This window comes from Bidens hawaiensis, unplaced genomic scaffold (genome assembly GCF_021521415.1).
Source record: "Bidens hawaiensis isolate Kalapana, Puna unplaced genomic scaffold, B.hawaiensis_p1.1 tig00023231_1, whole genome shotgun sequence".
Taxonomy (NCBI): Eukaryota; Viridiplantae; Streptophyta; class Magnoliopsida; order Asterales; family Asteraceae; genus Bidens; species Bidens hawaiensis.
The window spans coordinates 126,299-151,209 of NW_027493646.1; the positions used below are offsets into that span (position 1 = coordinate 126,299).

Consider the following 24,911-nt stretch of genomic DNA (forward strand, 5'->3'; position numbering starts at 1 on the left):
AACCCCGAGGGGCATGAATTTACCTACGCCATCAAGTTGGACTTCAAAAGTACTAACAATGAGGCGTAATACGAAGCCTTCCTGGCAGGACTGCGGATAGCGAAAAAACTGGGAGTTAAACATTTAGAGGCTCGGGTGGATTCTATGCTAATTGCGGGATAAATAAACGGAACATATGAAGCCAAAAGCGATGTCATGGCTTCTTATTTGTCACAAGAAAGAGTCTTGATTCGCCAATTTTCCTCCTTCAGTATTGTTCACATTAAGAGGAGCGAGAACCAATCGGCGGACGCTCTTAGCAAACTAGCTTCAACGAATTTTGAGCATCTCGCCAAAGATATTCGTGTAGAAGTTCTAGACCATCCATCCGTTCCAGAAAATCAAGTCCTAGTAATTCAAATTGGTGTTGAGTCTTGGATGTCACCCATTATAGCTTACTTATCTTCTGGAGCACTTCCAGCAGGAAAGGCTGAGGCTCGGAAGATTAAGCATAAAGCTCTGAATTACCAGATGATTGATGGCATCTTATACCAGAGGTCATTCCTTGGCCCACTGTTACGTTGCGTGGATGAGGAAGACGCAAATTATCTAATTCGAGAAATTCACGAAGGTATTTGTGGGTTACACGTGGGACTAAGAATGACGGTTGCAAAGATCATGAACGCATGGTACTATTGGCCTGGCATGCATTTAGACGCTGTGCAGGAAATCAGAAAGTGTGATTCATGCCAGCGTCATGCCCCCAATACCCTGCGTCCAAAAAACGAATTGATTCCAGTAACATCTGCATGGCCGTTCCAAAAATGGGCTATTGATATTATGGGACCTTTCCCAGAAGCCCCAGGACGAGTCAAGTTTTTTATAGTGGCCATTGATTACTTCACCAAGTGGATAGAAGCCAAACCGATTGCATCAATCACGGCTTCAAGCGTGAAGAAATTCTTTCGGGAATTCATCATCTGCCGGTTCGGCCTCCCACAGGAATTGGTAAGTGACAATGGGACCCAATTTGCTGACAGCGGACTACAGGAATGGTTGAAAGAACTTCATGTCATTCAGACCTTTACATCCATAGCTCATCCGCAGGCAAACGGTCAGGTCGAAATGACCAACCGAACTATCAAAGAAGGGATCAAGGCAAGGCTAGGAACGAAACGAACTGGTTGGGTAGACGAATTGCCCCATGTACTCTGGGCCTTCCGCACTCAAAAGAACTCCAGCAATTTGGAGACACCCTTTAGCCTAACCTATGGTACTGAAGCCATGATCCCCGCAGAAATCGGGATTCCATCCGCAGGGTCCTATTGATTGATGATAATGATCGCGAACTTAGGATGAATCTTGATTTACTGGAAGAAAAAAGAGAATTAGCATTGATCTGCGAGCACAATTACAAGCGACAGCTTCAGAAATACTATAACTCGCGGGTCCAAACATGCGAATTCGATGCGGGATACTTTGTCTTCCGCAACAACGAGGCCTCCGGACAAGAGCCTCCGGGCAAACTAGCCCCAACTTGGGAAGGACCTTATAGAATCAAACAAGTACTATCCAAAGGTGCCTATAAGTTGGAAAAGTTGGATGGGGCGGAAATACCTCGAATGTGGAACGCAACACAATTAAAGAAATGCTATATGTAGCAGTTTGACTTATTCTTTACTTTGGCCTGCGTGCCCACATAGACTAGCAAGTTTTGCAATTTCTTTTATTGTAAGAAGGCTTATGCCCAATATATGAAAATGTCAAGTCAGTTCTATGTTATCTTGGTAAGTTGTAATCTTTTATTGACAAAAACGAAGTTCCGGACAGACACTTATATTATAGTACATAAGACAAAGTGCACCGAAAGGAAAACAAGACTTCTTATTATAGATCAAAAGAGATTACAAAAACGAAGAAAAAATCACAAGTAAAAATATATATACATCTTCGGAGCGACATTTTCATTGCTGGCAATGTTATCAGCTTCCTCTTCTTCTTCTTCTTCTTCTTCACCATCGAGATCTAATAGTTCTTTTAGTTGATCTATGGCGTCCTCCTTATCCGCAAGCTCGGATATCTGCTCCGTCAAAGAAAACTTCAAAGAATCAGAATACTTTTACTTCTGTTTAAGGACGGCAGTAGTATCCTGTCCAGCCAAAATGTATTCCTCAGGGAGTTTGGAAGTCGAACCAAATTGGTAACCTTCCTCAAAACCCAGTTTGCGACCAGCTTGCTTGGAAGCTTTAAGAAGAATGGCAACGCAGTTGCCAAGCTCATCACTCGCCCGAACATCGGCGATGACCTGTGGAACAATAGCGTATAAACAACCCTTAGATTATTTATTTATATAAAAAAAGAGGGGTCCATACCTTGGGGATAGCTTCCGATAACAGCCATTTTTGGTCCGCCTTGGCCTGGACGAGATCCATCTTATGGCCAACACATTCTAAGGCCTGTTCTCGGTTCTTGGCATTAAGGTCAGTCAAACACCTATCCTTAGATGCCGATTCAGCTTGAAGTGCCTCCACCAATTTGGCTTGCTCCGCCATCAATTTGGCTTGATCATCCAGTTGTTTTAGGAGAGCAGCATTGGCATCCTCGGCAGCGGACCAAACAACCTTCTCCTCCTTTAGAGCTTGGCGGGCCTCTCGGGCCTCGTTTATAGCTTTCATGCCCTCCTCCTTGGCCTCAGTTGCAGAGGCCGCCAACTTATCCCATTGCTCATTCATCGCCAACCAATCCCTGGTTATTTCCTGATTGGTGGAAATAGTATTCACCAAGTAATAAGAATTGGAGTTCAGCAATTCCTGGAGAATACTACGGCGACGTCGCTCCCTTTCACCAGGAGGAAGACTCTCCCGTAAATATTCAAAACACAGGTCCACGTCACGGAATGTGGAATCCCGACGTAATGACCAGCGTGGTTGGTGCGGAGTCGGATCTTCCTCCTGAGGAGCTGGAGAGCTTTGAGCAGCATGAAGGAACATGCTCACACCTCCTTGATCCCTAAAGTGACGAACATTACAAGAAGGCGACATACTGATATGTTCAGTATTGTCAACCTCCTTATTCTTTAGAGGAGAGCCATCCGCCACCTCAATCGGATCCTTAGCACTATTATGCGGTGGTGGCGGAAGAGGAGTAGAACTTTTCAGTCCTGAAACACCTTCAGAAAGGTTATCCAAGTTCACTGAAAAACATAAAAAAAGGGGTTAGAAACATTCTAATTAAAAACGTTTAGCAAAATAAAAAGCTTGCTTACCTAACGAAGGATCGTTTGCATCAAGTTCATCCAAACGAGTCCCCAAAGAGGAAGGCTTCGCCTTCTTGGACTTCTTCTTAGGGGTGGCCTTGGCAGGATTACCCTTACGCTTGCCAGCCACCTTAGAGGTGTCCGCATCAGCAGCGGGACGTTCACCTTCAGCGGTAACGTCATCAGGCTGAGGACGGCCCTCCACCGCAGCAGCGTCAACATTATCTGGACCAGCTGCCTGGCTAGTGGTATCTCTCTGCCGGGTAAGACCTGCAGTTGAATCCACAGCTTTATTAACATCAGCTGGAAAACTTCCTTCACAAAGTGATGACTCTTCGCTGGAAGAAAAGACGATCACCCCGCTGGAAGTAACAGCAGTCACAGGTTGGGGTTTTAGAATGCCCTCACCTTTTTGGATGCAATATTTAACATATGCCTCACCTTTAGCATACATCGCCTCGGAGACTATGGGTTCCGGGCGGAAAGCGGTGGGAAACACAAAATTCAGGCGGGTACGCTCAAGGAAAGGAGCATCCCTTTCGTCGATAGGGCGGCACACCATCATTCCCCCCTCGTGATCCAACAAGGTGCTGAAGGCGGAACCCTCACCTACAAGAATAATGATTACAGTCAGAAATCGGAAAAATATTAAAATAACAGATGGGATGCTCCCTAAACTTACCCTTATCAATTTTCTCGTAGTAAGGTTCCAAGGTCGGAAATGGCCATAGCCGACTCATCCTCACACTCACCATCGCCCCCTCATGAATGGGGCGCATAGGAGTCGGTGTAGAGGTCAGAGTCGTAAACCATGCTTGACCCTCATGAGCAGCGGTCACAATCACAGGCATGGCCTCCTCCGCCTTACGCTTGGTCATCGCAAAAGGAATAACATCCTCTCAAATCCAGAAAAATTTTGGTTTCCAACCATGGAGGCTACGGATCCATTCCGTACCTATAACCCTCTTTTCAATGATGCAAAACTATACCACCCATCGCGGAAGGTCATTTTATAAAAAACGGCAAACATGCCAATGGAGGGTTCAAGATCAGGAGCTTGGCAACAGAATTCGAAATGTCGAATCCTCAACATCCCGAAGGGATGGATCTTTGAGAGATGAATTCAATAGGTTGTCAAGATCGTCTGGACAAACTTCGTTACCGGAATACGGAAATTCCCGGTCGTAAAGTGGTCTATATATACAACCATCTTCTTCGGAGGAGGACTAGTGGCAACAGAACCGTCAGCCGGACGTTCCGGCTCCCACTCCGGTGCCAAACTATAGATGTTTACAACGTTGTCGTTGTCAATCCTTTTAAGAGCCACAACGACATCGGTAATAGTAGGAGTCCCTTTATTTTCTCCAGCCATTGAATACGAAGAAGAAAGAAATTTCAGAAAACTCTTTTGCTTTGAAGGATTGAAAGAAAAAGAGTTGGAAAACAATAAGAACCATATGGCATCTGAGGCGATATATTTATACTCATTGAAATTAATGCGACTGATGGCGTGCCAGAAGTGAGAGAAAATACGGACCACCAGATGGTTGACACGTTAGGCGGGAAACTCAAGAAACTATAGACAGACTGTCAAAGACGTCATGCACGTCTTGTCAGTTGCCCCTAAAAAAAAAGTTTCTCTCCCCGCCACGTCATCCAAGTTGTTCGACTTTCAAAATTCAAAAATATCTTCTAAGGATATTTCCTTCAAAACAGTTGGACACTTACAAAAAATGAAAAGTTCTTTTTCATTAAATATTCAAAAGAAAATATTACAAATATAGAAAGAAAAGTTACAAGTCACAACATCTAAACCTATTCTAAGGGTTCGAGGTGGCTTTGTCTTCCGGATCCTTCAATGACGTGTCTCCCGAAGAGTCATCCTCAGATTCCTCGTCCAAGTAGACCTTCAATTGTTGCACACCGTCATGAGCGGAAGCGAATTCCGGAAGCATGTACTGAAGCGGGAAGCGCAGATCATCGTGTTCCTTGACCCGTATTTTCCGCTCATGTTTGACATCAAGGCCATGAAGAGGATGATCTTTGAATGAGCGATTACTTTGAGCGTAGTTCATCCCTTCATTAAATCCTATCACACGTCTAAGGGAAGAAGAAGCAGTCATTACATTAGCAAAGCTGTCAGTAAGCTCCTTGCTTCCCTTGATATGACGGACTACCTGCAAGAATAAAAATACAAAGGTTTCAGTATCAAGAATAAGAAGTAAGCAACGAACATCCAAAGGGGAAATAACTTACAACATCAATCCCCCGGGTGAGAAATCACTGACGATCTCGTTCCGCACATTCGGCTCGTTCTTGAAGCACCCGAGATTCCGCGGACATTTTCTCATGAGCTTGCAGAAGGGAGTCGTAAGCGGTTTGAACCTCAAGGGCACTTTTTTCTTTTAGATCGTTCCGCTCCCTCTGCAACTTTAACTCGGCCTCAAGTTCTTGAATTCGAGTACCTTGTAGAGACACTTGATTTTCTAGGGCCGAGTTTACTTCTTGCGCCCGGGCCAAATCATCTTTCTCCTTTTGAGTTTTTGCCCGAGCGGCCTCAAGAAGGGAATTTTGCTTCTCACAAGCTTCCTTCCATCGGCGATCAGCTGCAGCGTTACGATCTTGTTCGCTCTTGAGGGCATTCTCCGCGTTGACCTGCTTCCATTTAGCAGTTTGAGCCGCGACACGGTGCTCCTCAACCTCTTTTTTTGCAGCCTCAGTAGCTCGACGAGCCTCCCCCACCTTCCCGCCTAGAGTGCGCCATTCACATAAAACTTCTTGGCTACCAGCTAAAGCATTGGCCAAATGATAGGCTACATTCGTATGAAGGTCGTGGCGGGAAAGGTCACGCTGATACGACATTTCAGCAGGGGCACACAATGTTTCATGAAACTCATGCAAATCCCGGGGTCAGTGAACCGGGATCCGTTGGTAATGTCCCAAGGGGGGACAAACAAGTCGTGCATGTTACCTAAGTTCGCATCCCCATAATAGCGGGAACCTGATAGCTCTAGGCGAGTTGGGAAAGGTGATGACTGTTGAGGAGGAGGGCGCGGAGGAGTCTCATTACTCCTAAAACCTCCTACATCAACACGCGGGTCATCCCCCTGAAACCTGTACCACCCCCAGCCTAGAAAAGATAGTCAAAACGATTATCATTCCCAGATTGGTTGTTGGGATCTTATGCTGCAGTGTCAACGGGAGGAGTCGACACTCTCCCTTCTATAATAGTATCAGTTGGAGGAGAGGTCGGTTGATCTTCCGCGTTGGTAGTACTCGGCGGAGTAGAAGGTCGATCTTCTACCTCCTTTTCCGTAAGAGGAGAAGGTTGCTTTTCCATTTGAGGGGTTGGTGTAGGAAACCTCTCAGACACATTTTCCGGCAAGATCGACGGATCTACACAAAAGTCACGTTCAGCTAAACAGTCCAAAACGACAAAATATTTTAAAAGAAATACGTACCTTCTACCGTGTCAATACGATCAGCAAGACAGTGCTGTGGCTTCTTAGGACGATGGGTCTTTCGTTTTTCTTCGAAGGTCCCGCCTCAGCACCTGCAGTCTTGGCACCCACTTGAAAAGCCATAAAAGCCCTCTTCTTCTCTAATTCTGCCAATAATTGGGAGATAGAAGAAGACTCAGGTATATCGTCATCGGACTCTTTCTCCTCTGGAGAGGAGGAAAAATCGGAACCATCGCCAACATCATCACTCGATAATAAAGTGATGATCGTCCCATCAGAAGTAATAGCAATAAGCGGATGAGGGTTTAGAACATACACACCTGTCTCAAAGGTGGCGTTAGAGACAATAGGTTCAGCTCGCACCTTTTTTGGAAAAAGGAAACGAGACTTGGTCTTCTCAAGAATAGGTAGGTCCCTGGCATCTCGAATGCCATGTCGGACACAACCTCTATCTTCAAAAAGGACATTGAACATAGAACCTCGACCTGAAAGAATAAAAAGTTTAATCATGAGATACTTTAAAAGAAGAGGAGAACAGCAGGGGTAACTTATGTTCATACAAGTCAACAAAAATGGGCTCCATAAACTCTGAGGCCCATAAATGGCTCATGCCTGCCCACACCAGGGTTTCCTCCGGTAACGCCCGCATCGGTGTTGGTTCCGCCATTAGAATACGGAACCAATCACGCCCTTCATGGGCAGCTGTGACAACGTTCGGAAGACGAGAGTTAACCAGACGACGGACCATGGCAACAGGTACCACGTCCTCAGAAATCCAAAAGGACTTGCTACGCCAATCAGCAGACACCTTCTCGACCTCGTATCCAATACTTCAGTCGGAGAATCCCTGGCGGGAATACCAACCATCACGAATGGCAAGACGGTAGAAAACCGGAAATCAATCGACATGCGGCACCATGTCACGTGCTATACGTACGAATTCATAATGTCGAATTCGCATCACAGCACGTGGATGCAGTTGAGACAAATGAATTCCATAGGCGGTCAACAAATTCATAAAGAATTTCGTCAAAGGAAGACGGAAATTCCCACAGGAAAAGTAATCGGCATAAATAGCCATTTTACCGGGTGGAGATAAACTTGCTATAGAGCCCGGTGAAGAAAACTCCAACTCCCATTCCGGTGGAATGCCATACGTCTCCAGTAATCTTTCATACTCAGAGTAGTCCCATGAGGTCTCTATCTCATCAACTTCGGTTTGAACATTCGACATTGCAGGCGATTTTGGGATAAGGGTTATGGAGAAATTCCAAAGCTCTAAATCAGAAGGAGAACAAAGAAAGAAAGACAAAGCCGATAAAGCATCAATAGGAAGTTTTCTCTTCCTTTATATAAACAGTGGAGAGGGAAATTCATCGCCCAATCACAAACCGCCACATCACGCGGGAAATTCGAAAAAGGGGAAACAGTTGTACAGTCGGGTACAGTAACAGCCGTCAAAAACGTCTTGTCACCTGCACACGCGCTTGCGAGTGATCATCTTTTCCTTTTTCATGATTATCCACAACAACAAAAGATATTTCTCACCAACTCGCAAATTTAAAAACCCCCAAATCCACGATTGAGTCCAGAATTTCACCCGTGTAAAATACTCCACAAGGAAGAAACACTGAACTGGGGGGACTTATAGAGGTAGGGTACCAAAAGGACCCAAATACCCGTAAGAAATACCCGCGGGTCAATCGGAAGTCCCTCATAAGGCACCCGCGGGACATATAAACCATCCGCATAAGAAACACCCTCATAACATATGCGGAAGCCTCACAGCAACCTCAAAAGTCACCCGCATGAAGGAATACCCTTCCGCGTAAATATCTACAAGGTAATGCTTCGGGACGGCTGTCAATAACCAATTACCTTCTAGAAGACTTGCCATGATGCTTTCTTGGGCAATACGTGACCCTTTAGCCAACTAGCCAGTGACACCTGGCAAGGTCGTTATAACCGTGCACATGGCCAATATTCCCCCGTTAACCAAAGATAAAGAGACATGTGTCCAGGTTGTTATACATGCACATGCAACGTATAGGCTGAACCTATCACATAGGGACACGTGTCCAGACGGTTATGCAGGCATCTTCTTAAGGGACAGCTGGCCCAATCACCTTCCCACACCCTTCGGCTATAGATACCCTCCTAATCATCATGAGGTATTCATTCACTCCCACTGTACTTTCTCAATTTACTTAAGTAATTTATTCTCATCAGAGCTATACTTATTCTCACGCCGGAGGGTGGTTACGGGAAGACCCCCTCTTGTCCTTCCCGTAACGAGCTCACGGTGTTCTGTTTTGCACGATTCACGTCATTGGACTTTGGGAATTGTATTCATATCGTATTGGTAATAACCGTATCCTACCTTGTGGACTCATTGGATCTAGGACCCATCAGTGGGGAGTAGATCCGTGTTTTTTCACCGGCGATCGATAAGAGCAACGCGACTTGGTTCCAGTTTGGAAGACGACAACTATGATCATAGGCTCCACAATCATTTCTTGTGACTATGGAGTACATAATCTACCAATAAATTATTGTTTAAACATAGAATAATACCATTGACAAAATGTATAAAAAGATGTCTTACAAACATTCTTGTGCGACATTTGAATCAACTTTGATATATCTTGTGAAGTAAAAGAAACTTATTTTTATAACAATAGATTACAAAAAGTTAAAAGTAGACCAAGTGTTTCAAGTTGGAATCCGGCAACGATAGACGTTCATCATTGTAGGCTTAGATACATAATCATCATCGCCTTTAGCAAGCAAACGGGCCCAAACTCGGGGTAAAGCCCCTGGTAAAAGACCGACGGACAATCATGGCCCAGTCAACGATATAGCACACTTGGCAACCACAATGGCCAACTACGACTACGATTCCACCGCCACCAAGAGTTCTAAGTTAGAACCCGGCAACGATAGACGATCATCATCACATGCTCATAACCAAACGGGTATACCACAATCGGTAAGCACAAAAGGCCATTACCACCACAAATCCATCGCCACCAAAGGTTCGGAATTGGAACCCGGCAACGATAGACAACGGGTTACATGTTGGCCGCCTCTCCGTCCTTTTCTTGAGCTCAATTTCTCTGATGCCTAATCAAATCAGGCATTAAAAATTAAGCCAACAATCATTCAGACTATTTTTTAGACTTTTTCAATTAATTGAAATACTTTTTCTATATATTACCCAAACTAATGTCCTAATTTATAAGCAAATCAAACTAAGTTTTGTTAGTTAACATACCAAATTAACTACCTTAGAATAAGTAAGCAACTACAAAACTATAGAAGATACTTTAAGCAAAGTATTAGTTGAACATGTTTACAAAATATATGTTGAAAACAAAAACAAAAACATATACCAAAGCTGTAGAACCTAGAAGACATATTGAGTAAAGTCATTAGTTAAAAATGGTTACATAAGTAAACAAAAAACAAAAACGTATACCAAATTAACCAAGTTAGTGCCTCTATTGTTATATAATTTCTAAAATCTTATACTTTTTCTATTAGAATGGGGGAAGTTGATATCAAACCCTTGCCAGTAACATTTTGACCAGGTTATAAACAAACAAACATGCAACACATTTTTAAGAAAACCTAGAACAATTACGAAACTAAAGAATTGTAGCAAGAAATTACCCTAGGCGAACGATGTTTCTTCCTCTGAATTGCAGAAACCTAAAAAAGAAACCCTAACAATAAGTCAGAATACAGAACATCGAACAATAACAAAATTAAGAAAGGCACAAAAGGAAATTGCCGTATCTTACCTCAGATTTTCAGACACGCCATAGATAACTCCAGCGTCGGAACTCTGCTAAACCACAACACCAAACATCACCCCGCCGCCACCAACGGTCACGGATCGGAACCCGGCAACGTCCAGATAGTGGGTCTGAAAACGGAGAATACACTGGCGATTTAGGGTTCATATCAAAAAGACTAGGCTGCCTACGGTGACGAAGACTAAACCACCACACCTCCACCACCACCACCACCACCAAGGGTTTGATATCGAAAAAGCAGACGGTGGTCGGTTCCCACCCGATTCAGAGAGAAACAAACATGGCCGGTGATAATAAGGAGAGATATGAGATAGATGACAGAAACATAGACGATGAATGAATGAATGAGAGATGTCAGATGAGAGTATTTGAGTCATACAATGAGAGAGATACGTGTGTGGATGAGAATTGAAATTTTCATGAATAGTGGATTTTAAGAGACTGACATAATAATCCTTTTTAATATATATATATATAATAATAATAATAATAATAATAATAATAATATAAGGAAAGTAAAAAAGTAAGATACTGCCGGAAACATTCAACATTTAAGTACTTACCAAAAATAAAATTTTCACCTTTATCAAAATACTCTTTTAATTAATTAAAAGAAAATATACAAAGAAAAATTCTAATTGGCTGCAGTTTTCTAATACTTCTCGTAATAACTTGACTTCTCTCTTGAACTTAATCATATATATATATACATATATAATACATGAGACATAAGCAAATTAAGATACCCAATTAAAAAAATGTAAGATATAAACAAACTTGTCAATTAAAAAAATATGTCTTTAAATAGTTACAACTTGCCCCCTCAACTTTACTCAACTTTTATAAATTTAAGAAATAATTACTGCTTTGGACCTTTATCTTTACCCATATATTAATGGTTTTTTTTTAAATTAACTTCACACGAATGATTTTCCAACGGCCATAACTTTTTCATAGGTTAATATTTTTATAATAAATTGCACCATAAAAATGAGCATTTTATCTGTGGCATTCGTCAATTTCGGGTCCTATTTGTATTCGTTTATCATGTAAATCGACCCGATTTATATCCTGAATATTTCAAATATATAAAATATTGGATTTTATAATACTAAATCATTCCCACTTGTTCAACTTGAAAAAAAAACCCTTTTTCGGATTCGAAAACGCCTTTAAAACGATCAAATTACATCGAAAATGAACTTCCAGGACGCGTAACGAACCACACAAGACGAGCTGGGCCAACCCACCCCCCTGGGCATGCCACATCACTCGGCCAGGGCAAGGGGTGAGGTCGCGCGGCGCCTAGTGACCACTGATGCATAAAAGTCGTTTTTTGTTGTTATTTATCACATGTTTGACCATCTTAACTAATCAAAATGCTTGGAAATCTCTAAAGCAACCTTATGGATAACCCTAACACCTTATCCTTCCTAAAACAAGCCTCACCACTCATTTGAACTTGCTCATACTCATCAAACACTCTCAACCTAAGTTCTAAGCTTCAATCTTCAAGTTCTTACTTATTTTGACTTTCAAGAGTCAAACAAGAGTTTCCTTTGTTTTCTACTAACTCCATATGATTCAAGCTTGCTGTTGCAACATATATATAATATATACCCCTTGTTACATTTGGTAGTTACTTATCCGGCCCCGGTTGGTTAAGTTTCAGGCCTCGTAAGGCAAGGCTTCATGGAGGACTTAGTGTTCTTGATATATATATATATATATATATATATATATATATATATATATATATATATATAAACATGCTTTATGCTAGATTTAAGTGTCTAAAATCATTATTATACAAGTTCTTTGATATTGGGCATGTGGAAACCATCTATGAACTTATTGTGACATGGAAACCGAACCAAACCGAACTTTCGTTTAAAGACTTTATTTTTATATTTTTTGTTTTAAAACTTATGTTTCTTCATTTATAAATTATTATACAAGTTCTTTGATATTTGGGCATGTGGAAACCATCTATGAACTTATTGTGAGATGAAAACCGAACAAAACCGAACTTTCTTTTAAAGACTTTATTGTTAACTTTTTGGTTGTAAAACTTAAGTTTCTTTCTTCATTTATAAATTATTATACAAGTTCTTTGATATTTGGGCATGTGGAAACCATCTATGAACTTATTGTGAGATGGAAACCGAACCAAACCGAACTAAACTGACTTTCACTCACTTAAGGCACACAAGTGTGTTTTTAGCTATCAAGACTTGTATAAATCTTTAAAAATACTTTATAAACTGATTTTAATTATTTTCTTAAGTACTTGGAAATGTTGGATCCAACTTGATCTCATAACAAAGTTTGGACCGACAAAACCGAACACTCGCTTAACGGACGTTGTTAGTTATAAAATAATATAACTACATATTTGGTTAGGTCTTATTAAATTTTATTGAGTTATCTCATAACATTCATTGTTTTGGAATGTTGACTTTGGGTTTGACCAATTATCACGATCCAAACCAACAACATGAAACACTCGTTAAAACCCGTTTTGGTATCTATATTATAAAGGGACTTGCATTCTAGCATTTTTACCCGCCTTATTACTTAACATAGGTTGAGTAAATATTAAGGCTAGATACCTTAACCCGATTTCGAGCAAACTTATATTTTTAAAGGACTATTATTATAATTTCGTAAATATTCACATTTTAAACCTTAAACTTTAAATTCTTTGCATATCTTATCATTTATTTTATTTTAAGACTTCCTAGACAACCTTTCAAATACAAGACTTTCTTTCACCTAGACCTTTCCCGTTAGACCTCATCCTTCTGGTTACTCGTCATTTTACAGATCAAGTTTATTACTTGAATGTGAGTACTTTCATCCCCCGTTTTCCATCTTTCGTTTTGGGGGTGAAATTGCATACTTATTCAAACAAAATGTTTTATACACTTGAGTCGTAAACCACAAACTTTATTGTATACTTTACTTAAATAAATGCTCGATTTGGTGTTTCTATGCTTACATGATTATATGCCTATGTGTTTATCGCTTTTGTTTGGTGGAACTATAAATCCTAGTCTATTTGGCAACCCCTTATAGCAAGGTGTCGTTAACGTAATGCAATTAAAGATAACTATAAAATCCTAGACTATTTTGCATCCCCTTATAGCTAGGTGTCGCTAATGTGTTTAGCTTTATCTATTTTATCCAAGTTGTTGCTATTATTTATTGTTTCGTATACAAGACTGTGACATTTCTTATTATATACTTATTTTTCAAAAACTATGAAGTTACTCACCAACCTTTGTGTTGACAAACTTTATTTTATGCAATGTTACAGGTTTGACTTTTGTTGACTCGAGGACTTGACGAAAAAACGTTATCAAGACTATTAGGATATTAGCAAAACGAACAATACATATATTTGTTTACTTATATTCAATTTGTTTTGTATGAACATGATGTGTTGTTTATTGATTTTATGAAATAAAATGAGTTGATTAAATATTTTCACTTTAATAGTGTCTTGTGTTTCAGGCAATCCGTTGCACCCCGGCATGTTCCGCCGTCTTTGGTCGCGGTGTGACAGATTGGTATCCGTGCCAGCCACAAGACTATAAGATAGGTGGTTAGATGTAACGACCTAGTATAGTCTTTACTTTAGGGTCCTTATACGTGTTGCCTATACGTGTTTACCTTACTTAATTGTTCATTATACTTATTTATTTATATACTCATTTATCTCATTAAATCGTAAGTATACAAAACACTCAAAACATTCTAAGGTATCCTTACCTTACTTTTGCTTAATTTTATGTTTACACATACATGCACTTTCAAAATAATCTAAGGTATCCTTACCTTACCGAAAAAACATTAGATTTATTATGTTTTATGGATCATGAGCTTAACTTGGATCCCGTTGTTTCAAATCTCCTTAAAGATTGTCTTAAATGAGATGACCACTTTAAGTTGTCGAACGCGAGCGTTCCGGTCGCCATCCTAATTTTCGGTGTTGAAACATGATGTGCTCGAAGTAGTTATAAAATTATTAACTAAAAATAAACTAATCTAGACACTAAGTAATACTCTAGACCCTTAAACTACTAACCGGCAAGTGAACCGGTCGACTCTAATACAGCTAAGTAAGTCCAAATATCGAACCCACGAGACTCTTTTAATTACGTAAGCTAGCTAAATTAGACTCAACTACAAGACGCGACTATTTATTAATATTATTTTAGGGGGATTTAAACTAATTAATTAAAACTCTAATAATAATTAACAAATGATTACTTTAATTAAACTATTAATAAACTAATTAATAAAATAATAAAACAAACCCTAATTATTTAAATAATAATAAAACATAATCATTACTTATTAATTAATTAATAAAACTTAAACCTAATTAATTTTAACTAATAAACAATATAGAAAACTTGGATTAATTCAGATGATTAAAATAACTACCCAGGCCGGAATCCCCAAAGTTACGGTTATTAATTTAAATGGAAAAACGCAAGTTATGGAACTGGGATCATAAGATTGACGGGGCTTTGCGTCATTCTTGTGAAAGAGAAAACGCAACGCCGCATGATCGGTAAAAATGGTGGTCTTTGAAAGTACAAGATAAGACCGGAACTTGTCAAATGCAAACACAACGGCTAAAAGTTCCTTTTCGGTGGTGGTGTAGTTCTCTTGGGTATCATTCAAAGTCTTGCTTGCATAATAAATAGGGTGAAAATGTTTATCACGCCTTTGCCCCAAAACCGCTCCAACCGCATAATCGCTCGCATCACACATGAGCTCAAACGCTAAATTCCAATCCGGTGACACAAGAATAGGAGCACTTACGAGTTGATCTTTCAGAAACTTGAACGCCTTCAAACAATCTTCATCGAAAACAAACGGGACATCTTTCTCTAATAACCGGGTCATCGGGCGGGTTATCTTTGAATAGTCTTAATAAATCGCCGGTAGAAACCCGCATGACCAAGAAAACTTCTTATATCCTTAACATTTTTCGGTGGAGGAAGCCTACTAATCGTATCAATCTTCGCCTGATCCACCTCTATACCATCTCTTGAAATTTTATGACCCAAACTATCCCTTCCGTCACCATAAAGTGACACTTTTCTCAATTTAACATCAATTTCGTCTCGATACACCTCTTCATCATTTTCTCAAGATTAACTAAACAATTATCAAAAGAGTTACCGTACACCGAAAAATCATCCATAAAAACCTCCATGGACGTCTCTATCATATCCTGAAAAATTGCCACCATACAACGCTGAAAGGTAGCCGGAGCATTACATAACCCAAACGGCATGCGACGATACGCATATGTACCATAAGGACACGTAAAAGTCGTCTTCTCTTGGTCTTCCGGTGCGATAGGAATCTGAAAATAACCTGAAAAACCGTCAAGAAAACAATAAAACTGTTGACCCGCGAGACGCTCCAACATTTGATCAATAAACGGCAACGGGAAGTGGTCTTTGCGAGTAGCATCATTCAACCTCCGGTAGTCAATACAAACCCGCCAACCGGTAACCGTACGCGAAGGGGTAAGTTCATTCTTCGCATTCGTGACAACCGTCATCCCCCCTTTCTTTGGAACAACTTGAGTCGGACTCAACCATGGAGAGTCTGAAATTGGATAAATCACCCCGGCATCCAACAACTTAAGAACTTCTTTCTTGACAACCTCTTGCATATTTGGGTTTAAACGCCTTTGGGGTTGAACCACCGGTTTATATTCATCTTCCATCAAAATCCGGTGGGTACAATAAGCGGGGCTAATACCTTGAATATCCGAAAGTCTCCATGCAATCGCCCCTTTATTCATCTTTAATACTTTTATCAACTTTGACTTTTCTTCCTCACTCAACTTAGACGAAACAATAACGGGCAAATCCGAACCCTCTTCAAGATACGCATACTCTAAATGTGACGGAAGTACCTTTAATTCCAACGGAGCGGGTTTTTCCGCCTCTACTTCACAAATAATCTCACTAACCTCCATAATCTCCGTCGAACAAGAAACGTCATCTACCACTTCTTCCTCGTTCTCTTCTGAAATTTCCGTCAACTCGTTCTCCTCATCCATCCCAACCAAGTCGGTTCCACAAATATAATCAAGACATTTATCGAAACCCGGAATAAAAGAATTTAGAAAATATACCGAATGGCATGGACCACTAACATCATCACTAACATCCCGGTGCTTTATCAACTTTGCAATATCATAAGTAACATTCTCGTCACCAACACGAAGTGTAATTCGCCCCTCATACACATCAATGAGAGCCTTAGCCGTTCTAAAAAACTGCCGACCAAGAATAATGGGGACTTTCTCGTCGGTTCCATGTCAAGTACCACAAAATCAACCGGAAATACAAACTTGTCAACTTTTACTAATAAATTTTCAATAATACCTCGCGGATACTTAACCGAACGATCCGCCAACGACAACGACATACGAGTCAGTGTATGCTCACCCAACTCCAACTTCTCAAACAATGAACACGACATAAGATTAATACTCGCACCCAAATCCGCCAACGCTTGACTCATCATATCACTTCCGAACGTACATGGGATTGTAAAAACACCCAGATCCGACAACTTTTCCGGGACCCGGTTCAACACTACCGCCGAACAATCCCCGCTAAGCGGAATAGACGAAACCTCTCCCAACCGATCTTTTCTCTTAAGTAAATCTTTCAAGAATTTCGCATACTTTGGCATGTGTTGGAGGGCTTCAACAAAAGGAAGATTAATTTTCAATTGGCGGAACATATCTAGAAAATACCTGTATTCCCTCGAGTACTTTTGATTCTTGAGACGAGCGGGATAAGGAACATGGGCAATATTAATTTCGGGTGGTGGCCGAAATACGATCGTATTTTTCTCAACTTGTGGCTCAATAATTGGTGTCTTACTCTGCGACTTACCCGGAGCCTCCAACTCGATCTCTTCATCAACCGCTTCCTCTTCTTCAACTCCACCCGTTTCCTTAACTACCTCGGGACCCAAAACCCTTCCGCTACGAGTAGTAATCGCTTTCAATTGAGCGGCCGGATTAGTCTGAGTAGAACCCGAAAACTGTCCTTGAGGTCTTTCTTCGAGAAGACAGGCAATATCACCAACGGTTCTTTGAATATCGAGAATAGAAGATTGTTGATTCTTGATGAGCATATCGTGTTCGGTCAACTTTTTCTGTGTGACTTGATCTCTCTCCAAGATTTGCTTCATCATCTCCTCTAGACATCCCATGCTTCCATTAGGATCCTGCACATTATTTTGAACATTAGTACCATTGTTATTATTATTATTATTATTGTACTGACCTTGTCCTTGATTGTAAGAATTTTGGTAGCCGGGTGGTGCGCCTGACGGACGCCAGTTGGAGATATTCTGATTCGGGTTCTTGTAGGTGTTCCAATTCTGATTGTTGTTGACGTTGTTGTTGGGAAACCTATTCTGAGTACCAACATAATCGACTTGCTGATTCATCACTGGGCACTCCAAAGTGTTGTGTCCACCTCTACAAAACTCACACTTGTCCACCTTTGTCTTAAGTTCCTTCACCTCTCGGGTCAATGATTCCAAAGCAGAAGCCACGGTAATATCCAGATTAACCTGGTGTACACCTCGAGAAGATGAGGATGTACTGTTAACGGGAGTGGAATTCCCGCGTCGTGGCCCTTTGGCGAGGTCCGATTGAGCGAAGCTCTCAAACATCTCGTTACATTCGGCGACATTCTTCCTAGCCAGTAGACTTCCTCCCGCAGCCGTGTCGAACCGAACTTAGGTTTCGTAGTTCAACCCATTGTAAAATTTCTCCACGAGAGCCCATGGTGCTGTGAGCATCGAGACAACAAGCTCTGAAAACGCTCCCAAGCATGACAATATTGCTCATCCGGCTCCATGTGAAACGAGTAAATCTGATCGCGAAGAACAGCCGCTTTCGCTAGTGGGAAGTATCTCTTAATAAATGTAGAACGTAGTGCTTCCCAAGTGGTGAACGTGCCAGGTGGCTGCGTGTCAAGCTAAATAGCTGCTTTACCTGTGAGTGAAAAAGGAAAAAGATGTAAGAAAATTGCATCTTCAGTAGCACCTTGCAACTTAAAAGTTTTTAAAACACGGTAAATTCGGTTAATATGAGCCGGCGCATCCTCGTCATCGTTCCCATGAAACTGATTAGTTTGAACGATGTTGTTCACGACGTATGACAGAATCTGCCACGATTTGGGGTTATCGATCGCGGGGACAACAATGCATGACTGGTTTCCGGTTAAGCCATCGAAGGCTTGAGCAGCAATTGTCCTATCGTCGGCCATTTGAACGTTTGGTTGAATTCTCGGACTTTCGGGTGGTGAACTGTGTGGTGGCGATTTTTGTGAAGAAGTAGCTTCTGACTGTGGTTTCTCTGCTGACGAGCTGGTCTTGGTCTTGAATGAAGAAAAATCCAGATTAACCAGCGGTGATCCTTGCGAACGAAGATGTGGCATAAACCTGAAATCGCAACAGACCAAGTAACTAGACTAAAAATTAAAAACTAAAACAAAAATAAACTAAAACTTAATTAGACTCCTACGACTCAAACGAAAATAAAACAAATAGCACGTATGTAGCAATTAAGTCCAAATAAAGCAAATAACGCAATTGCCAAGAGTCCCCGGCAACGGCGCCAAACTTGATGTGCTCGAAGTAGTTATAAAATTATTAACTAAAAATAAACTAATCTAGACACTAAGTAATACTCTAGACCCTTAAACTACTAACCGGCAAGTGAACTGGTCGACTCTAGTACAGCTAAGTAGGTCCAAATATCGAACCCACGAGACTCTTTTAATTACGTAAACTAGCTAAATTAGACTCAACTACAAGACGCGACTATTTATTAATATTATTTTAGGGGGATTTAAACTAATTAATTAAAACTCTAATAATAATTAACAAATGATTGCTTTAATTAAACTATTAATAAACTAATTAATAAAATAATAAAACAAACCCTAATTATTTAAATAATAATAAAACATAATCATTACTTATTAATTAATTAATAAAACATAAACCTAATTAATTTTAACTAATAAACAATTTAGAAAACTTGAATTAATTCAGATGATTAAAATAACTACCCAGGCCGGAATCCCCAAAGTTACGGTTATTAATTTAAATGGAAAAACGCAAGTTATGGAACTGGGATCATAAGATTGACCCTTGACAGAAAACCCGAACAGGACCCTTGAACTTTAAGAAGACGCTTATGGATTTCTAAAAAGTTTTAAGACTAACCAGTTTTATATTAAACTTCCTTACGTTTATTTAATCGTTTATGTCTAAGTATCTTTTATGACGAAAACCTACCTTACAGCGCGGAATTCAAAAGATAGCAAAGCAGACTCAATTAATTTAATAGACTAAGCTGACAATCAAACCTTGACGAACTCCTTACGAAGAACTAAATCTAGCAATCCCGACAAGCAAAGATCTATCAACAACCTATCACCTTACAGCTTTCTAAGCTGGAAGTTACTTGATTTTATTGTTTCTATGATTTTAATGCATATTAATCAAAAACTAGTCAAGAACACACAGTAAATGACCTAACAAAACCCTATCATATGAAACAATCAACAAGGGCAATGTGAAACAATAAATTCAAGTAAATAAAACCAAGTAATCATACGCATTAATTGGATCAACCTCAACCGTTTACTTAAAACATAAAATCCATAACGAAACGAAAATCCAAATAAAAATCAAACCGAACTAAGGTTCATCACGACCTAGGCAGTCTATGGAATTTAGCCTAGCATATTAAAATCTATTTCAAACAAAGTAATAAAAACTGAAAACATGGTGTAATAATAAAGAACGAAAGATTAAAGGCGATAAAACCAGCATTCTTTGATCTTAAACGTCTAGCTCTTCACCGGATGTTCTCTTGTCTTCAAAATCACCACGAGACTCGTAAGATGGCTCCAAAAACTCTCTAATTTTGCTGGTGGCTAAAGGTTATTGTCAGGTTTAAGTTAAATGCGTTTAAATAGCAAAAACTAGGCCCGACAAGAAGCAAAAACGAAATAACTCTAGCCCAGATGTGCCTAGGCGCCGCGCCTAGGCCTTTTTGCCTTTCCCCTAGGCGCGGTGCGGCGTGCTCTTCTATGGGGCCGGTCAGACCGGCCCGGTCTGACCGGTTCTCTGTCCGGTTCCTTCCTGATGCGTTCCGGATCTCCGTTTTGGCTCGTTTTAGCTCGATTTTCGCCTTTTTTCATCACGATCAAACCCCGGAACCTACGGAACATAAAAATGTTAGTAGTATACAAATCTCGACTAAAAACGAATAAAAACTATTAAAATATTAATTAAAATATACACGGGAAACATAAATATTTAGCATTATATCAAAACAATAGAACCACGGTGGTTCGTGGACTAGTGTTTTGACAAGACGTTGTATTCTGATTTATTATTTATGTTACAATCATTATTTGATTCGAAAATATGAAAAAGACGCGGTGGTACGTGCATATGTTTAGACTCCAACATGGTATTTTGTAAAAAGGTTTTTAGTGTCAGAATATCAAGTCATGGTGATTCATGCATGATTTTTCGGCCTTTAAATCTTAAGACATTATTTACAAATTTCAAAGATTTAAACAATTTTTCTTTTTTACTTTGTCATATAAATTCTCATCACAAAATTCTCGTTTATATAACTCTGTTTGACCGTTATGATTCATTCTAATATGTTTTGATTTCACATGGTAAAGTTACTATACAAATTTTCTCGTTTTGATTTCACCGCGATTTTCCTTACAAAATTCATTTATTATGATCTCTTCAATATAAGTTAAAAAAATGATAATAATAATAATATATATATTTTGAACTGTTTATAGTGATTTGTAATATACCATATTTGTTCATTAAGACTATTTATAAACTCAATTTTTATCATATGAATTTCATCATATTAAAAAGGTTTTATGATAAATTTTACCTTGAGTTTTAAGCAAATCCCCATTATATAGATTTTAAATTGTCTTTAAAGTTTTCATACAAGATTTCATAAAAAATTTATTTTTATAATGATCCCGTTCATTTTGAAACTATCATTTCACAAAATCGATTATTTAAATTCTCACGATGTAACATCCCGAAATTTCGAGAATATTATTTAAAAATATTAACTGCGTCGAGAGAAATAATTGAGTTAGTGGGGTAATATTAATAATAATAATAATAATATATGAAAGGATAAGTAGACTTTTTAGATGGAATTAATTATGGACCAAAAAGAAAAGATGAGTCTTAGGTCCATGGGCTTAAGGGAGTATAAATACCCCTTAAACCCTTATCCTTTCCATTTTATCCATCTCTACACCATAGCCTACACCTTGAAAAACACACACTAACACTCTCATATATCCCGATCCATGATCCAAAGGTGGAAACCCGAACCCGTTGGTGCATGAACGTTGTAACGAACCAAAACAACATCGAGACTACACCGTGTTTGTAAACCGACTCGTTTAAAGTACGTTTATAGTTAGAAATCGTTCACTTAGGTTCGGATTCTTGTAATAATCCTAGATCTGAGTATACATGGTAAAAACGAATCCAATGAAACAAAACTTACTGAAATTTGTTTATATTTAATGGTTTAATCGGTTGATAAACGAGCCACACCTATATACATAAATCGCACCTTTTAAAACGAGATGTTTAAGTATTTGGATGGTCGGGGTTTGTAGGCGCTGGTTAGACGAATTCAATGACCAAAATCATGCTGTTTCGTCATGATTTGAGGGATTAATTGCATATCTAATAGGGTTGACTGCGTCTGTTCTTATCAATTTTGACTTTGACCCCTTAGTCAAAGTTTGGATAAGAATAGATGCTAATTCGTTATTATGGACGGATTATGATAACAAATCTGGTAATTCATTACTCGTCCATTCGTTCTTTCAAGATAACGAATTAGCTCACCCAGTTTGTTATGTTAAGATAATGAATCAAGTAATTCGTTACTCATCCAATTTGCTATATTAATATAACGAATCAAGTGATTCTTTACTTACCCAATTCGCTATGTTTAATATATGAACCAGATGATGACGAATGGAGGAAGACTACATGACGAATCAGATCAGGAAAGATAACGATTTAAGCTAACGAATCAGGACAACAAAGCAGGATAACGAATCTGATCATGTGCAGATAACGAATTAGGCTGTGTTTTGATAACAAATTAGTCTTAATTTGTTATAGCGATTGAGATGGTGAATTAGATAATAATTTAAAAATCTAACGAATCAGATCATGTGCAGCTCGACCCCAGCCAGGAGCTCTGCCCCTTGGACCCTGCTAGGGGCTTCCGCCCCTAGATACCCGGTGCCAGGGGCGCTGCCCCCGGACCCCCGTTCGTTGAGGGTTATAATTAGACTAGAAACGCAATATGGGTAGTGATAGTTAATTGATATGTGTAATTGTTATACAATTAGTCGCGCACATCTAAAGAAGAGAATAACTATTAACGGTGAACGTAACCGCATTTAGGTGAGTTTCTGGCCCTATTCCTTGTTATGTTTTCGGGGTTGTGTGCATACTCGATATGATTACGTGAAAGATATGAATGATTGCGTGTCGGTACGTGAACGATCTTCGGATATTGCATGTAGTGCCAGGTTATAATTACATATATGAGTGTTATATATAATGTATAATTGATATATATATATATATATATATATATATATATATATGATATGAATGAATATAAGGGATGGCTAGGTATAGAAGAAAGAGACTGAGTCCTAATAATACTCAAGGCAGAAAGGGACTGAGCCCTAATAATACTCAAGGCAGAAAGAGACTGAGCCCTAATAATACTGTAACGATTCCGACGAAACCCGGTATACCCTAACCGGTAGATAATAATTACGTCATATTTAATGTCGGGTACATGAGTTACCAGAGTAATTATACGAGAATACATGGTTCACTGTATTGATTGTACGTGAATATATAATTCATCGTATTGAATATGCGATCAATCGATCGATAGTTATTGAAACCCGAACGAATCTAGGGTTCAATTATAGACGAGATATATGATATGTAGTGATTTTACGAAGCATTAATGCTTCGGGATAAGTAAAGTACTGCACAAAAAAAGAATTTCGATTTGATGTACGTCGGTACGTTAAACGAAACCTTTAATACCAAACCGAGCAAGAGATGATCGATCAAGCCAAAAAAGATGCGCAATAATTAATGATATGATGTTTTAAGTTAATAAATGTCATGGTTTAGGTTTTTAAAGTTTTTAAATCGGTTTTATATAAATTTCATCTTTAAGCCGAAAAACGACCGTTTTAACCTCGTTTTAAGCCGAATTAGACATTTAACCGAAAAACGAACTGAACCCGATTATTCAAAACATTATCCGGATTACGGGAATCCAATTGTGTGGCTAGGAATGGAGAAGTGGGTCCCACCCCACCCCTCATACATTCCGATCGGACCTCCTATCCCCATTGTCTCATTATTTTTCTTTTTTCTGAGCAACCAATGCAACATTCCATCTCCTTTCCACATTATGATCAAGAAAACCCGGAATTATAGCAAAGAAACCGAGGTAAAAACCAAGTTAATCACGTGTTCATATTCGTTTCTTGAGTTTGTTTGCAAGAAAATGAGGTTTCAAAGATGAAAACCGATTCTTGCGTGATCAAGTGATGTATACGGGTTATACAAGGGATCTTGGTCCAAGAAAGGAGTTAAACGAACCAAAAACGAATTTTTACGGTTTAAATCTTTGTTTTTGAATCATAACCGAAACTATAGTGTAAGAGGCTTGATCGTGAGTGTAACTTGCTTGGTATTGTGGTATGTTGGTTGTAGGTTCTGTATTTAGTGGTAGATAAGGCGGAAAGACGAGTTTGTAGCTTGTAGTGGCGGAAAACGAAAGGTATATTTGGTTATGTTCGGTTTTGGGATATTTGGACAGATTGTGATACGTGTAGAGTTAGGTCATGAAATTTTACAGGGATGTTCTACACATGAAAATAAGAGTTCTGTGAATTTTTGGTAATTTTTGGATAAAGGATGAATATTTGGTGAATTTAATGCTCGGTTTTGGCCAAAAATGGTGAAAAATAGTTAAATATCATGAAAAATTCTGTAAAATTTCAGATAAGCTTTTTATATCATTTATAAGTCACACACAAAATTTGAGGTCAGTTGGAGAAGTCTAAGTAGACTTTTCGGTTAAACGAGTTCTAGGGTTTTCTAACTCGGTTTTAGTGAAAAGGGTATGTAAAAGAAGATTTTGGTTCTGGAAAAATTACAGGGGACTATGGGGATGGCAGGGGACATCCAGGAGAAATT

The 24,911-nt window shown here is 39.4% G+C and overlaps 1 long non-coding RNA gene across 2 annotated transcripts; it reads right to left on the bottom strand.

Annotated features, from left to right (window-relative positions):
- Positions 1-9,151: 9,151 nt before the first annotated feature.
- Positions 9,152-10,653, bottom strand: LOC143567179 (uncharacterized). 2 transcript variants are annotated; one of them, XR_013141371.1, is made up of 3 exons: positions 10,500-10,653; positions 10,369-10,407; positions 9,152-9,819 (listed from the first exon to the last, which is right to left on the bottom strand). It is a non-coding gene; the product is annotated as an uncharacterized LOC143567179 (long non-coding RNA). The 2 variants fall into 2 exon arrangements; XR_013141370.1 differs by having other exon boundaries at positions 10,369-10,421.
- Positions 10,654-24,911: the final 14,258 nt, after the last annotated feature.